The sequence below is a fragment of the Benincasa hispida genome, chromosome 2 (genome assembly GCF_027475165.1).
Source record: "Benincasa hispida cultivar pf3 chromosome 2, pf3_genome.v1.1, whole genome shotgun sequence".
Taxonomy (NCBI): Eukaryota; Viridiplantae; Streptophyta; class Magnoliopsida; order Cucurbitales; family Cucurbitaceae; genus Benincasa; species Benincasa hispida.
In genome coordinates this window covers 15782363-15798174 of record NC_143479.1, presented here as the reverse complement: position 1 = coordinate 15798174, position 15812 = coordinate 15782363, and the positions used below count along the sequence as shown (strand labels likewise).

The 15812-nt window shown below is 36.0% G+C and overlaps 1 pseudogene; it reads left to right on the top strand.

The window, feature by feature from the left end:
* The first annotated feature begins 8738 nt into the window (after positions 1-8738).
* On the top strand, positions 8739-12587 carry LOC150037675 (uncharacterized; annotated as a pseudogene).
* Positions 12588-15812: the final 3225 nt, after the last annotated feature.

The window sequence follows — 15812 nt, the reverse complement described above, 5'->3', positions numbered from 1 at the left end:
GATGTGAGTTTGAATGATGTGCAATTGTTAAGTTCATTGAATGACAACATAGTTCCAATCAACGATTAGAATATCGATGTCGATATCGATATTGAGATTTCAATTTTATGGATGTATCGACGAATATATTGATAAAATATCGATATCGACGGATATTTTTGTAAGTCACGAAATTTATAAAAATTATTTAGATTAATAATTAAATTTTTTTAACTCCAAAACTCAGTTATAAATATTGTTATTAGTAGTCATATTCATATTGGACAAAATAGAAGACATTTTTATGTTTTACAAGCATGTATAAAAGATGTTGATGATATCCATGGATATTTAATATCAATATCAAGCCTTTCAATTTATGGATATATCGACATATCTACGAATATTTTCATCCTTGGTTCCAATAGGATTGGATAATGATACAAATGGGATGTTGAATAGGGAGTTAGTATTTGATGCAGATATGTCAAACAATTTTGATTTCAATATTAGTGTGGAGGATGTTGACATATTTGAGGCTGATGATGAAGTTGTTCATGTTGATACACTGGATGACCAACATCCAATCAACACCGATATAGATTATGTACTGAACGTAGAATCATGGAGCGACAGAGGACCGTTGGGTGAGAGTAACCTGATGATGAATGGTGAACAGTCTACTGATTCGATAACAAGTTGTGAACCAAGTGCAACTAGTAGAAAGAGGAAGTGTACCTCGCATTTAAAAACGTACCCGATCATTGTCTCCTCAGAGTCTATTGTAGAAGATGTCTAGATCGATAACCTGTTTTCGAGTAAGAAGATTCGTGTTTGTCTGTTATTGCCATTATGAAGAACTTTCAATTTCGTGTAGATAAAATGTAGTTGTATGTTGTAAATGTGTAGATTCGGCATGCAAACAGAATGTTAGGGCAATTAAACTTAAAGATTCTGATACATTTAAAATCGTGAAATATGTTAGTGGTCACACATGTTAGAAAATCTTAAGGAAACATGATCATAAACAAACCAAGAGTTGGGTTGTTGTTGAACTAATAAAGACCAAATATCAGGATGTTAGTCGAGGTTACAAACCGAAGGAAATCATTCAAGATTTTCGAAAGGAGTATGGGCTTAACATTAGTTACGAGAGGGCATGTCGAGCTAGGGAATGTGCATTGACACTAGCCAGAGGATCCCCTTGAGAGTCTTTCCTTTTGCTAACACGGTTTGGTGAAGCATTGAAGATTGCCAATGCTGATAAGCAATATGAGTTTGAGCTTTATCCTGAGAGGCATTTCAAGTATGTGTACATGGCACTCGAGGCATCACTAAGGGATTATTTGAACTGCATATGACTCGTGATAGTAGCAGATGCAACCCATATGAAAAGAAAGTATAAGGGAATTATGCTTGTAATTGTTTCCATTGATGCCAATAAGAACATATAAGCAGTTGCCTCTGGGTTGGGTGATAAAGAAAACAATGATTCATGGACGTGGTTCATGAGGAGGTTGGAAGCAACGATCGATCAGGTCAATGGACTGGTGTTTGTGTTCAGGCATAAAAGTATTGCTAAGTCAATTGATATTGTATTTTTCGATACATTCCACGCTCTATGCATCCATCACATAAGCTTAAATTTAACTACCAAGTTCAACAATGATAATGTGTGTGCACATTTCATATTTGCAGGAAAAACATGTCAAGAGTTTGTCTTCTTGCAGTATTGGAATAAGTTGGTATTGTCGGGATTGGTGTCCTAATTCTCCCGGAGTCTTATTATTTTGTAAAGATATACATTGTTTAATGAATAAAATAAGTGTTATTTAATTCTGGTATTTACTCATATCCAATAAACAAAGCTCCTTGGTTATCTTATGTGAACTTAAGCATGTATATGCGATATACAAGTGGATCATGCCTTAAGTGATAACCTAAATAGGTCTGTAGTATAAGAATTAAGGTGGGATACCTGATCCTGGTGACACTACGGATACGACCCGCTTTGTAGAGGTTTTCAAGTGTTGTAAACTACTATAGATGGTAGATCCTGACCATTCATGTGGAGACGTGCGAGTGGGGGTGTCCTATATAAAGAGTTTGTATAAGACCTGGACCACGAGATGACTAGACTCTATATATAACGCAGTTGATACTAGAGGCTTACATCTTACCTAAACGACCATAGGTGACACGACCTCAATCCTGAGTGTTTTGGGAACTCCTTCCTTTGAGGATGGTCCTTTGATTAGTATGGGTGAGAGTGGCCAGATTGCCAACTCAACATGCCTTGGGAGCTGGGAACTCAATCCACAAGATGAAATTCACTTCTTTCCCGAAGCAGGGATAAGTAGAGAGATTGCTCCCTTAAGGGCTGATTCCGGGGCTTGAACATAGTGGCCACAACTTCTCTTTGGAAGAGAAGACTCAATCATAGTAGAACTATGACTTATATTCATTAGAGGAATCAGTGGTACTTAACGAGACAAATGTAACTACAGGGGCATAATGGTTATTGGCCCAGCTGTACTTATGAGCGATTTGTGAAGGGTTGTCGCACTGCTGATTGGTTGGTGAGGAGAGTTCAACAGTCGGGCTTTAGTGGAGTGCCTGACAATTAACGGATGGTGGATCCCGTGACTAAAGAGTTTAGTCAGTTATTCACGTACCGTTGGAGCTTCAAGCTACAGGTTCATAAGGTATCCTTGGTAGCTTAATGGATTCAGCTGAGGATCAGTTCTTGGTGTTGATATGAAATGTTCAAATGACAAGAGGTATTTTGATTATATATGATATAATCGGTATGATGTAAGAGATACATCTAGTGGAGGATTGATGTAAATGAGATTTACATTAAGTACCATGGAATAGAAAAAGAACTATGGTTTATATATTTCATGAGATGAAATATTAAAACTGTAGGTTATAAATATAGTATGATAAGTTGATTATCATTTATATTTATAATAATATTAATTATTGGATAATTCTTTTTCTTTAATAACCAATTGAATGAGTGGTTATTGCATTCATGGTAACCGTGAGTTTAAAAGGAAAATGGTTTTCCTATTTTGAAAAGAGTTTTTACAAACTGGCAAAAAGTTTTTTGAGTTTTCTCTCTCGCGCAAAAGAAACTCACGGAGTCGTCAAGTAAATATAGATTTACTAAATGACGGCTGGGTGAGATAAACAATCGTGCAGTATTTACTAAACGATCGCATAGTTTTGCTAGACGATCGCTTGCCCAAAGTAAACGATCGTATAGAGTCTGTAGGCGACAGAACCGAGCTAAACGATCGCATAGCTTTTGCTAGACAATCGCTTAGCTTTATCTAAACGATTGGGCATCGACCTATACGATAGGTCTCCACCATCTCCCACTTGCCTAGTCGAGGATACGATCGGTATTTCCTCTTTCGTCTGCCTCATTCCAAGTCTGAATAGAGTCCACCCTCTGGATTCTCACACCGAGAATAAAAAGGTAGCCTTGTTGGTGGTGTCAGACTCAACTCGACACCGTTGAGATTCTGTGGAGGCCGTTCGTGGTGCTCTGGAGGCCGTTCATGTTGCTGAGGAGTTTGTGTACGAGGCGATCGTTGAGAATGAGCATGAAGTGTTCGTGTGGTGTTGCGTTCATGTAGATCAAGCATTCGAGATTGCTGCTGTTCTAGCGGTCGTGCACAAAAGAGCATGGAGACGCATCGTCAATTGTTCGTACAGTTTTTTCCTTTGTGTATTTGAGTTTTTCATGCTATAATTTCTGTATGAATTGTATAACCGCTTGTTTGAAGTCGACTGTAAATATTATGTTCATTCATGATTGTGATTTGGAATAATCTTACTTCTGCTGCTCATGGAAATTTCGCTTCCGATTTTCTTCAGGTATGATATCTTGCTATACAAAAATATCTTACTATTGTGGGATTGTCGAAATGGGCGCGAGTTCACTGGGGTGGAATGAGATATGATTAGATTAAGAAATTTTTTGGCTACTTACGAATTTGTTCATTGGTTTATCACAGGAATAAGGTTATCTAATTTTACAGCCCAATCAATTGATTTGAAAATGTCAGACAAACTCCCCTAATTCAATTAATTAGCAATAAAACATACCAATTAATTCTAAAATAATCAACAAGTTGGATACAATAACCTTCTATGCTCGTCGATTAGTTGCATTAAGTCGAGGGATCGATTAAGACAAAAGATTAAATTGGCCAGGTTCAATTTTATTACTTTTATAATCTTAAGGTCGATTATGAGCAATATGATGAACTTGGTAATGCCAAATATTCTAAAAACCTATAAAACCAACTTACGACTACTCAAATTAAGCATGTGTTTGTTATAATTACAAATAACCTCGATATACGTGGCATAGACAAACAAAGCACACAAGTATGCAATTAAGTTGTCAATTTAATCTACTTAACACGCTCATGCTAGAAGTTAAAGCAAGGAAAAGTAAAAATGAAGATTAGAAAAAACCATACGCATCGGTCAAAATCTCATCGAATCCACAAATAATTGCCTAATAAACCACAAAATCAACATTTCGGGCCTAACTGGTCATCAAAGCTTTATCTTCGATGCCAAAATCATCAATTACAGAGAAAAAATATGGAAATCTCAAGAATTTTTGGCCAAAATCAACCAAAGTTGAACCTAACAGTTCCTAAACCCTCCACAAAAATGACCTAAAATGAAAAGAAATCAATTTATAGCATCACTAAGATTGTCACAATACTTTAAGTAGCATTGCAATGCTTGCAGTGATTTTCCCAATGTTCTACAACATTTCTTAATGCTATTGCAATGTTTTTTTCGAGAAAATCGTGACACTTCAGGATAGCGTCACAACGCTTACCTTATGTATTCCACCGTTTTTAAGCATTGTGCTATAGCATTGCGATGCTTAGGCTAGAGGCAGTTTTGTAATGTTTTCCAATTTTGATCTAGAAAGCTCAATTTTGACCCTGATTTGTCCTCTACGCTCCAAAAAGCACCTTATGCTCAATTTCCTACAAATATGAACATGTAACACATATTAAACAACTTAAATCAATAAGATTAGTGAGTATAAGATAACTCATGAAGAGAGGTATCAAATCACCTTAACCAAAATCTTACTACTCCTCGAGTAAGGTACAATCAAAATAGTAAAAATGAATTTAATCTCAAACTCTAACATAACAAAAATATTCACATACGCAAGCTCAATCAAATGCATATAATCGTCTGCACATCATTTACTTTAACCTCAAAGCCTAAGATAACAAAAATATTCACATATGCAAGCTCAATCAAATGCATACAATCATATGAAAATTTAAAACTAATCATTTTGTGTTTGCTTAGTCAATTCTATCTTGGTCTTTATAAGCACATAAATGTTTTGTTCAATCCTCAACTCGTTTTCCCCTATTCTAGCTTAAAGTACCGATCATCAAACATCTAAGTGATTAAGAAAGTTACTTATCATTGATAGACTTCATTTACAACTCAAGTCTTTCAGTTCAATGACAAACTTCTATTACTGACTTGATTGAAAGTCTATCAAGTGAGTAGAAATTCATCACTGATATCAAAGGTCTTTCGTAAATATACTCTTATTTATCTATTCATTCATGCAACCGCACAAGTAGAATTATAATATAGTTAAAGTGATCTATCAATCAAATACTAATTATATTCACGATCTAGCACTTCAACTAACTAGTATTCTTAGTAGCAAGACCGAGTCAAACCATAGAGAGCATAACATTAAACCTTCTCTAAGCTAAGTTGGTATTTGGAAAGCAGTAAAAAAGACGAGTTTTGAGATTGAGTTTGATAGGAAAATTAAATTGCAGAAAATAAAGTGCAGAATGTAAAATAGAATGAAAGAGAACATGAGATTATCTTCGTCGATTAAGAGTCTTTCCTCCTCTTTTGGAGAGTAGTGGGATCAGTGTCAGAATAACTGACACTACTGGCTTCATCATCCATTCCTTTGTACTCGACAAGTAAGAACTGACGTCCAAACAAATCTTGCAACGAGTCCATGATCTCGCGTGCAATGACCATGTGCTCAACCCTTGTGGCTAAAACATCAGGTATGTTAGCCAAAATGTGAAGTCGAGCCAATAAATTGGCCTTCATCTACACCTCATATGCATTACGAACACTTCGTGGTGCATCAAGGGTCAGGACTTGAGGACACTCCTTAACCATGACAAATTCGAGGTCGTTGGCCACGAAATACATTTCACACGATTCTTTTCACTACATGTATTCAGTCATATTAAAAGCACTAAATGGAAATACTAACGAGTTTCTAAAAAGAAAAAGCACATTGACCTACGTTAGGTTTTAAGCAAATACTCGTTGTAAAACAAACAACACCCAATAAGGTTTTAGCAAAACTAATATGAACCCCGTGTGACATCTAGTTTCGCAATGATACTTCAAAGGTTTAGGATAAAAGCCGCTGAAGGGAGGTTAATTATCCCTCTTCTGAATTGAGAAGTTCTCAACCAGTCATTAATACCAGAACAACTCTTGCTTCTATAACGACTAGCCATCATTGATTTGGTCAAGAGATCATTAACTTACTTAACAATCTCCCGTAAGTGTGACATGCCATTTTAGGCCCTAGAGATCCGCCCCAAGCAGCCAATTCGAAGAGAAAAAAAATCCGATTGGGGCAAAACCTAAAGTGACCTTATCCATTTCTGGAGTTCACCTTGATCTTGACCAACTGCACAAAACCTATCCGAAGGGGGGATGCTCCCAAGGTGCCACGAGGGAGTACAGAATGATCTCATGGTGTGAGCCAATGAAAAAGACCATAGGACGTGTTGACACACACCCTTCACCCACTTACTATAAACACTCTCTTCGTCCACCTTGATATTGACTCATGCAAATACCATCCGAAGGGGGATTCTCCCAGGGCACCACGAGGCCAAGCATGAATCTCACGGTGTGAACATTCAGGGAGAAATGTGAGTGGAATCATAGACATATCAGATACATCTCTTCATCCCATTGAGTATTTTATAACCTAGGATTTAGTTTACTTAGAAAAAACACGGCTAAGGATTTTAACTAAGTGACTTTTAGGTTTGTCCAAGTAACTTTTACCTTGGATAGTTAAACAACTTTTGATCATCATCCATTAAACTCTTTAACGGAGTCTTTGTCCAATTGTCGCATGCTTGTAGAAAATCTATCTAATTTACCTTTCCAGGTAGGTTCCCAGGTATGGGTGTTCCGTTTCCGTCAGCTTAAGAACCCCAGCTTAGACAGAACCTGCCTTAGACAAAAGGTCCCTTATAGATAGATTTAAAACAAATTTAATCTTTTATGCCAATCAATTTAATCATATTAAACCGATTTTAAAAGATTAATCTAGGTTACTAAATTCTTTAGAACCATTTGAACTTAGGTCTATCTCAATCCAATTTTAAAACCCTTTTAAAAAAATTTGGGTTCACCCTAAGTTCGTATGCAACTCTTTCTTATTGATTTTAGTTCTAATTTCCATTATAACACTTATAAACGAAAACTACAAAAACCACCCTTGAGCTATGGGGTTGGTTACAATCACGCCTATGAACTTTCAATTTGATCAATTAAACCCCTGTAATTTTTTAATGGTTGCAATTAACCCATTTTATTAAATTAAATTTGTTGGTATTTTCTTTGTTTCTTTCTCCCTCTTCATCATCCTCTCTTCCCTCTCTTCATCAAAAGCCAAAAATTTCATTTGGTAACCATCAATTATAGCCTCTACAAAACATTGGGATTGATTTGAACCCACCATGATTTCCTATCTAATATCTCTCTCTTCATCCTCGAGGCTATGTCATTGGCTTGGTGGGTTGTGAGGGTTTGCGATAGCTGTTTAGCTAAATCGTTTGAAGTATTGATTTTTCCCAGACTACTATGTGACACGATGTCTTTTGCCATGTACGACCATGTGTTAGCTTGAATCTCTATAAATTCGACCAAGCCTGAACCTCTGCAACTTCCTCTTTAAATCTTCCTTCTTCTTCCATTAACTGTACCATCAAGAAATGTAAACTGTTACTATTAATATTAGTAGTATCTGCACTGTGGTGGAGGAAAAAATTAACATCAAAATTCAAGTGGGTTTGCATTCAAATTAAGTCAAACCATTGAAGGAGACGAGAGACACCACAGATAACTATAATAAAAAGGGGCTGAGTGCTACCATTAAGAAACCGCGAGGGTATAATTGGTTAAATTGAAAGTTAAGGGTGTGATTGTAACTAACCATATAGGTTAGGGGTGGGTTTGTAATTTTTCCTTTTTTTCTCTTCATTTGCTTTCTTTGAATATTTAAGCTTTTGTTCGGTTTGGATTGCCAAAATGTAAACTTGATTTTGGGTTAAAAGTAATTGGGCCTAGCCAAAACAAAAGCCCAAGTTCTAGAAATATCAAACATTAGAATATTCTAGAGAAATACATGTAGGAAATATTAGAGCATTTTATAGGATTCTCTAGAAAGTATGAGAAAAATAAATAATTGCAGAGAATAGTCTAAATAAACATTTGTAACCATTAGATCATGAATGTGTTGACAAAATCCCAACCATAGATTTAGGGGAGCCAACTAGTATAAATAGGAGGTATGTCTTAACATTTGGATCAAGCCAAAAAAAAAATAAAAATAAATTAGAAGTGCTCAATAACACAAGTGACCTCTTTCTCAATTCTCTCTTCAAATTTCCTCCAACCTCCAAAATTTCTTTCCAACAAAGTGGTACCAAAGCCTAAAGACTCTTTTCAAGAAGATGACAAACAATAGCATGGTCTCATCCCAAGTTCTTATGCTCAACAAGAGCAACTATGATAATTGGAGTATCAAGATGAAGGCTCTCTTTGGCTCACAAGATGTGTGGGAGATCGTAGAGAAAGGATACATTGAATCGGAGAATGATGGTGGTCTTTCTCAAACATAAAGGGATAGTTTGAGAGATTCAAGAAAGAGAGACAAGAAGACTCTCTATCTAATCTATCAAGGATTAGATGATGATGCTTTTGAAAAGATTTTGGAAGCAAAGTGGCGAAAGAAGCATGAGAGAAGCTTCAAACATCATACAAGGGAGCAGATCCAGTTAAAAAGGTATGTCTTCAAACTCTAAGAGCTAACTTTGAAACTTTGCATATGAAAGAAGGGGAACCCATCTCAGGCTATTTTTCTAGAGTCTTAACTATCACCAATCAACTTTAAAAAAAAATGGTGAAAAGATTAATAATGTTAAAATCATGGAGAAAATACTAAGATCATTAAATCTAAAGTTTGAACATATTGTCGCCATAATCGTATAGACAAAAGACTTGGAGATTATTACCATTGGGCAACTCATAGGTTCGTTACAAGCATATGAAGAAAAGAAAAAAAAAAGAAGGAAGGAATCGTCGATCAATACTTAAGTTGCAAGTTGATTCCACTAGTGAAGCAATTAATTCGAATAATAGAAGCGAACAAAGACGAGAACATGGTGGGCATCGAGGATGAAAAAGAGGTCATGGACAAGGACAAGGACGTGGTTGGAGGCCCTATAAAGACAACAACAGTAACTCCCAAAGAGGATCAGGAAACTCAACAAGAGGTCTTGGACAAGGCAACTCAAGATCAAGGTACGATAAATCAAACATTAAATGCTATAATTGTCAGAAGTTTGGTCATTATGCATCGGAATGTAGAGCTCTCAAGAACAATAAAGTTGAAGAGAAAGTGAACTACATTAAAGAAAGAAGTCAAGAATGTGACACTTTATTAATGGCTTGCATGAATGATGAATGGAGCAAAAATAATGCATGGTACTTGGACACTAGGGCAAACAACCATATGTGTGGAGAAAGAAGCATGATCGTGGAACTTGATGAATCAGTGAGCGGCAATATAGCCTTTGGAGATGAATCCAAGGTGGAAGTAAAAGGAAGAGGTAACATTCTCAATCGATTGAAGAATGGTGATCACCAATACGTGCCAAATATGAAAAGTAATATCTTGAGTCTAGGCCAACTCCTAGAGAAAGGATATGACATTCGATTAAAAGACAATAACCTTTCTATAAGAGATAGTGCAGGTAATTTGATTGCTAAGGTACCAATGACCAAAAATAGAATGTTTATACTCAACATTCAAAATAACGTTGCAAAATGCCCTAAGATCTATTACAAAAATGCATCTTGGCTTTGGCATCTTCGATATGAGCATCTCAATTTTGGGGGATTAGAGTCACTCTCCAAGAAGAGCATGATGAGAGGGTTGCCTTTATAAGCCAATCTGATCAAGTGTGTGAAGGATGTCTACTTAGTAAGCAGTTCAATAAAAACTTCCCAAAGGAGTCAAATTCAAGAGCTCAAAGGCCTTTGGAACTCATACATACAGATATGTGTGGACCAATCAAACCAAGTTCAATTGGTAAGAGTAACTATTTTATTCTCTTCATTTATATTTTTTTCAAGAAAAACATGGGTATATTTCTTAAAGCATAAATCAGAGGTGTTCATGAACTTCAAGAAGTTTAAATCCCTTGTTGAGAAAGAAAGTGGTCTAGTGGTTAAGACCATGAGATCTGATCGTGGAAGAGACTTCACATCAAATGGATTCCAAAAATATTGTGAAGATCATGGAATTTGTCGACCCTTGATTGTGCCGAGATCCCTTAACAAAATGGAGTGACAGAAAGAAAGAACAAAACAATTTTGAACATGGCAAGAAATATGCTTAAAAGCAAAATACTGCCAAAGGAGTTTTGGGCAGAAGTAATAGCATGTGCAGTCTACCTATCTAACTGATCTCCAACAAGAAGTATATCTGAAAAAATGCCACAAGAAGCATGGATTGAAAAGAAACCTGGGATTTCCCATCTCAGAGTCTTTGGAAGCATTGCTCATGTGTATATAGCAAATGAAAAGAGAAGCAAGTTGGATGACAAAAGTGAGAAACATATCTTCATCAGTCATGACTCAAATACCAAAGGCTACAAGCTCTATAATCCAGATATAGGAAAGACAATCCTGAGTTGAGATGTAGTATTCGATGAAGAAGGAGAATGGGATCGAGGAAGACATGATGAAGACTACAACTTCTTGCCTTACTTCGAAGAAGATGACATGGAGCAAATAAGTACAGCGTAAACAAAAGAGGAGCCTTCTATGCCACCAACTTTTCCAACTTCAAGTTCTTAAGAGGGCGGAAGCTCAAGCTCAAGTGTTCAATGCTTCAGAAGCTTACAAGAAATTTATGAGGTAATTGAAAATCAAGATAGTCTTTCTTTGTTGTCTTTTTTGCTGATTGTGAGGCCATGAACTTTCAAGAAGCTATGGAGAATCCAAATTGGAAAAAATCTATGGAAGAAAAGATTAATGCAATTAAGAAGAACAACACATGGGAGCTAGTTTCGCTTCCAAAAGATCACAAGGAAATTGGCGTGAAATGGGTTTATAAAGCCAAGAAGAATGCAACAGAAGAAGTTTAAAGATACAAGGCAAGACTAGTGGCAAAAGGTTATAGCCAACGAGTCAGCATCAACTATGATAAGGTATTTGCTCCTGTTGCTCGACTCAAAACTGTTAGATTAATAATTTTATTAGCAGCTTAGAACAATTGAAAAATCCAACAAATAGATGTGAAATCTACCTTGCTCAATGGAGTACTAGAGGAAGAAGTTTACATTGAGCAACTTCAATGTTATAAAGTTGAGGGAAAAGAAGAGAAATTTTTTAAACTGAAAAAGCATTTTATGGATTAAAGCAAGCTCCAAGAGCATGGAATGCTCAAATAGACAAGTATCTACACCAAAAAAATTTCATCAAATGTCCATATGAGCACGTACTTTACATCAAAGTCCAAAATAATAATATATTGATTTTATGCTTGTATGTAGATTACTTGATCTTTACAGGTAGCAATCCAAACATGTTCAATGAGTTTAAAGAAGAGATGAAGAGCGAGTTTGAGATGACCGACATCGAGCCCATGTCTTACTACCTTGGCATTGAAGTAAAGCAAGAAGATAAAGACATTTTTATCACACAAGAAGGCTATGCTAAGGAAGTGATCAAGAAGTTCAAAATGGATGATTCTAATCCAGTCAATACACCCATGGAATGTGAAATCTAACTGTCACGTTCCGAGGAAGGAGAAAGAGTTGATCCAACACTCTTTAAAAGCTTGGCTGGAAGTTTGCGATATTTAACATGCACAAGACCTGATATTCTCTATGCAATTGGAGTTATTAGTCGGTTCATGGAGAAACTAAAAACCACACACTAGAAGGCAGCAAAGAGAATTCTCCAATACATCAAAGGTACGATAACTACGGCCTATTCTATTATGTTTCTAATAATTATAAGCTATTGGATATAGTGATAGCGATTGGGGTGGAGATGTGGATGACCGCAAAAGTACAACTGGTTTTGTGTTCTACATGGGAGACACTGCCTTCACGTGGATGTCAAAGAAGCAACCAATTGTTACTCTCTCAACATGTGAAGCAGAATATGTGGTTGCTACTTCATGTGTTTGTCATGCAATTTGCCTGAGAAATCTATTACAAGAATTGAGACTACCACAATAGGAGCCAACCAAAATTTTCGTAGACGACAAATCAGCAATTGCCTTGGCCAAGAATCTAGACTTCCACAATCTGAATAAGCACATTGATACACATTATAATTATGTTAGAGAGTGCATCGAAAGAAAGAATGTGCAATTAGTGTATGTGAAGACTAATGATCAGGTAGCTGGCATCTTCACTAAGCTTCTTAAAAAAGAAGACTTCACAAGATTGAGAGATTTGCTGGGAGTAACAAAATCAAGTTTAAGAGGGGGTGTTGAAATGTAAACTTGATTTTGGGTTAAAAGTAATTCGGCCTAGCCCAAACAAAAGCCCAAGTTCTAGAAATATCAAACATTAGAATATTCAAGAAAATTACATGTAGGAAATATTAGAGCATTTTGTAGGATTCTCTAGAAAATATGAGAAAAATAGGTAATTGTAGAGAATAGTCTAGATAAATATTTGTAATCATTAGATCATGAATGTGTTGGCAAAATCATAGCCATAGATTTAGGGGAGCCAACTAGTATAAATAGGAGGTATGTCTTAACATTTGGATCAAACCAAAAAAATAGAAGTGCTCAATAACACAAGTAGCCTCTTTTTCAATCATCTCTTCAAATTTCCTCCAACCTCCAAAATTTATTTCCAACATTGGACATGGTTCATAGATTGCTTTCATTTATATACCTCCTTCCCGTCAAAAAATGAATTCCGAATGACATTCCTGTTGAATTATACGTTGTAGTTGGAACGTAATGAAAATAGTCCCTTATATTCTTGGCCTTCCTTTTTGTTGTATTTAAATTCATGGACTTAGTTCTCATTTTATTGTTGTATTTACGACCTTACTTGAACAAGATCCGTTCTATAGTTTGTACAACTGTATTCTTGAGTTCTAAAATTTTCATTGTTGCATTTGTATCTCATTCAAAGTTCGGCTAGACATTGAATAATTTCTTGTTCATGGGAATCCAATTTTTGTTTTTTATTAGAAGTTAGCAAATCCATGTTTAAAGTTTGGCTAGACAATTGAATAACCTCTTGCTCGTTGGGCTCAAAATTTCTGACTAGTAGTAGCACAGAAAAGGCGAGAAAAAATCCTTGATCTCCTCCTAGTCAAAACCTACGTGTCTACTTGATCGTAGTATCAAGTAATAAGTGTCATTCTCAGTTCAATATTCAAACTGAAAGCTGGTTGCCATCCACTCATTTTCAAATTACTGAGTGGCAAGGCCTTCCTCTATAGGTAATCCCAGCTTAGAGGTTTGAACCAAGTCACATCTTCAGATGAGCTTAATACCAAGAAAATCTTTGATGTTACTCTAGTCCAGGTCTTGGGACTGCATGGGAATCCCTTGGGTATAGGCGAGCAATGCTTCAACTGCCTCGTAAACGTATTGATCGCCAATGATGTGTTGTCTATAGTGGCATACCAAGAATAAAAAATTTAAAAAAATCCAGTTTAGTGACATTTTGATTTAGGTATTTTGTACAGGATCCAGGATTTTGAAAATGTACAAACTTTCTATGGTAAGGTAATGAATTGTCGATATTCCTTAACGGTGGATTTGTCCTTCTAAAGGCTTCATCGAGGTGAACCATGATCTCTGCTTCTATTCTTTCTGGTTGGCGAAGTTCTCGGCCATACTGATAAAGATATGTCTAATGGCAGTTTTAAAGGCTTTATAATTGGCAAAGATTGGATTTCCTTTTTTCAGAAGAAAAGGAAACTGTTTTTTGCATCAATGAAATGAAATATCACAGAGAAGTATCAAACAACTTACACACATGAAGTACCAACAGAACTATCTAAAAATCTTACAGCACTGACTATAGCAAGCAATGCTAACACTAGATTGTGCAGAAAAATTTACTAATGATGGTGGGTTCAAATCACAAAAATTGGCACAAAAATTTACTAATAAGTACAAAGAGCTGCTCCAACCTTGAAAAATTTATTGCTTTCTTTATTTGTTTTATAGATTAGGTTTCTTTTTGGTTTTTGTTTTGTAGGGACGACCTAGAAGAGAAGAGCATCTTTTTTAAAGGTGAGCCCTACTACCACCACCATCCCGTGCGCGACTATATTTTCTAGGGAGGTTTTCTATTCCCTTGTTATTTTTTCTTTTTGAGCTATACTTGAGATACATTAGGGACAATGTATTATATTAAGTTGAGGGTGGGGTACTCATTGGGTAGTTTTTATATTAGATTGGGGTCCTCGAGCATTGTGCTCAGACTATGCTTTGTATGCTTTGATTGTCTTGTTTGCTCTGTTGTTATTATGATGGTTTATGACACACTCTTCCTGTGATAAAATTTGCATGAAAGAACATTAGGAAAGCATGATCATGGTTTTGACATCCTCAACAAGCAATAAACTAAATTATTAAAATAATAATAATAATAATAAAGGGTCAAAATTGCTGCTGGATCGCTTGAACCAACCCGAACCGATTCCAAATCGCTCGAATCAGACCTCTAAGGCATCAAATGGGTTGAATCAGACCTTATGGAATCGAATTGGCCGAACCACGAACTGGCTGAATCGTTGGACCCGCGCACGCTTGTTTCTGGGTTGGCTGAAGAATAGCATTGCAACGCTACTCAAGTAGCACTATTGACTCTAACAAATTTACAGACTCTTAAGCACACATTAAGGCCCATAAACAAGGAGCCAATTACAAAAATTACAACATAATTGAAGAGGAATTTTGATGTCAAAACCATAATATATCCATTTCAGCCCCATTTCATACACCTTATAAAAAATACTCACCAAGCTAACATTAATGTAAATTGAGTACTTAAATCATACTCTAGTACCAATTGATGGTGTTGACATCCAACATGCAGAAGCAATTAGGATCTTAAGTACTTTAACTACATAAATTTTAGCAATTTAGCATACATGTTCATGGTTTTCCAGAATTTAGGGTTTATAGTACAACCTTTGTAGAACTCACAAATTGAAGCGATCTCCAGTTGAATTCTTCCCTCCAACAATTTATAGACCACCATAAGTGTCTTCTCTACTATTATATGGCCTTAGATTGGATTGCGGGATCAAAATGAGAAGAAATTTATGGGAATTTGAGAAATTGAAGAGTTTTTTTTTTTTAAATGGTGTCAATAGATGAAGAATGATTTCTTCATCAATTCAACAGAATGCATTAATGATATTCTGCTCTAGTTTCTCTCTCTTTTGAAGAAGATAAACATGCAACTAGATTGGTACTT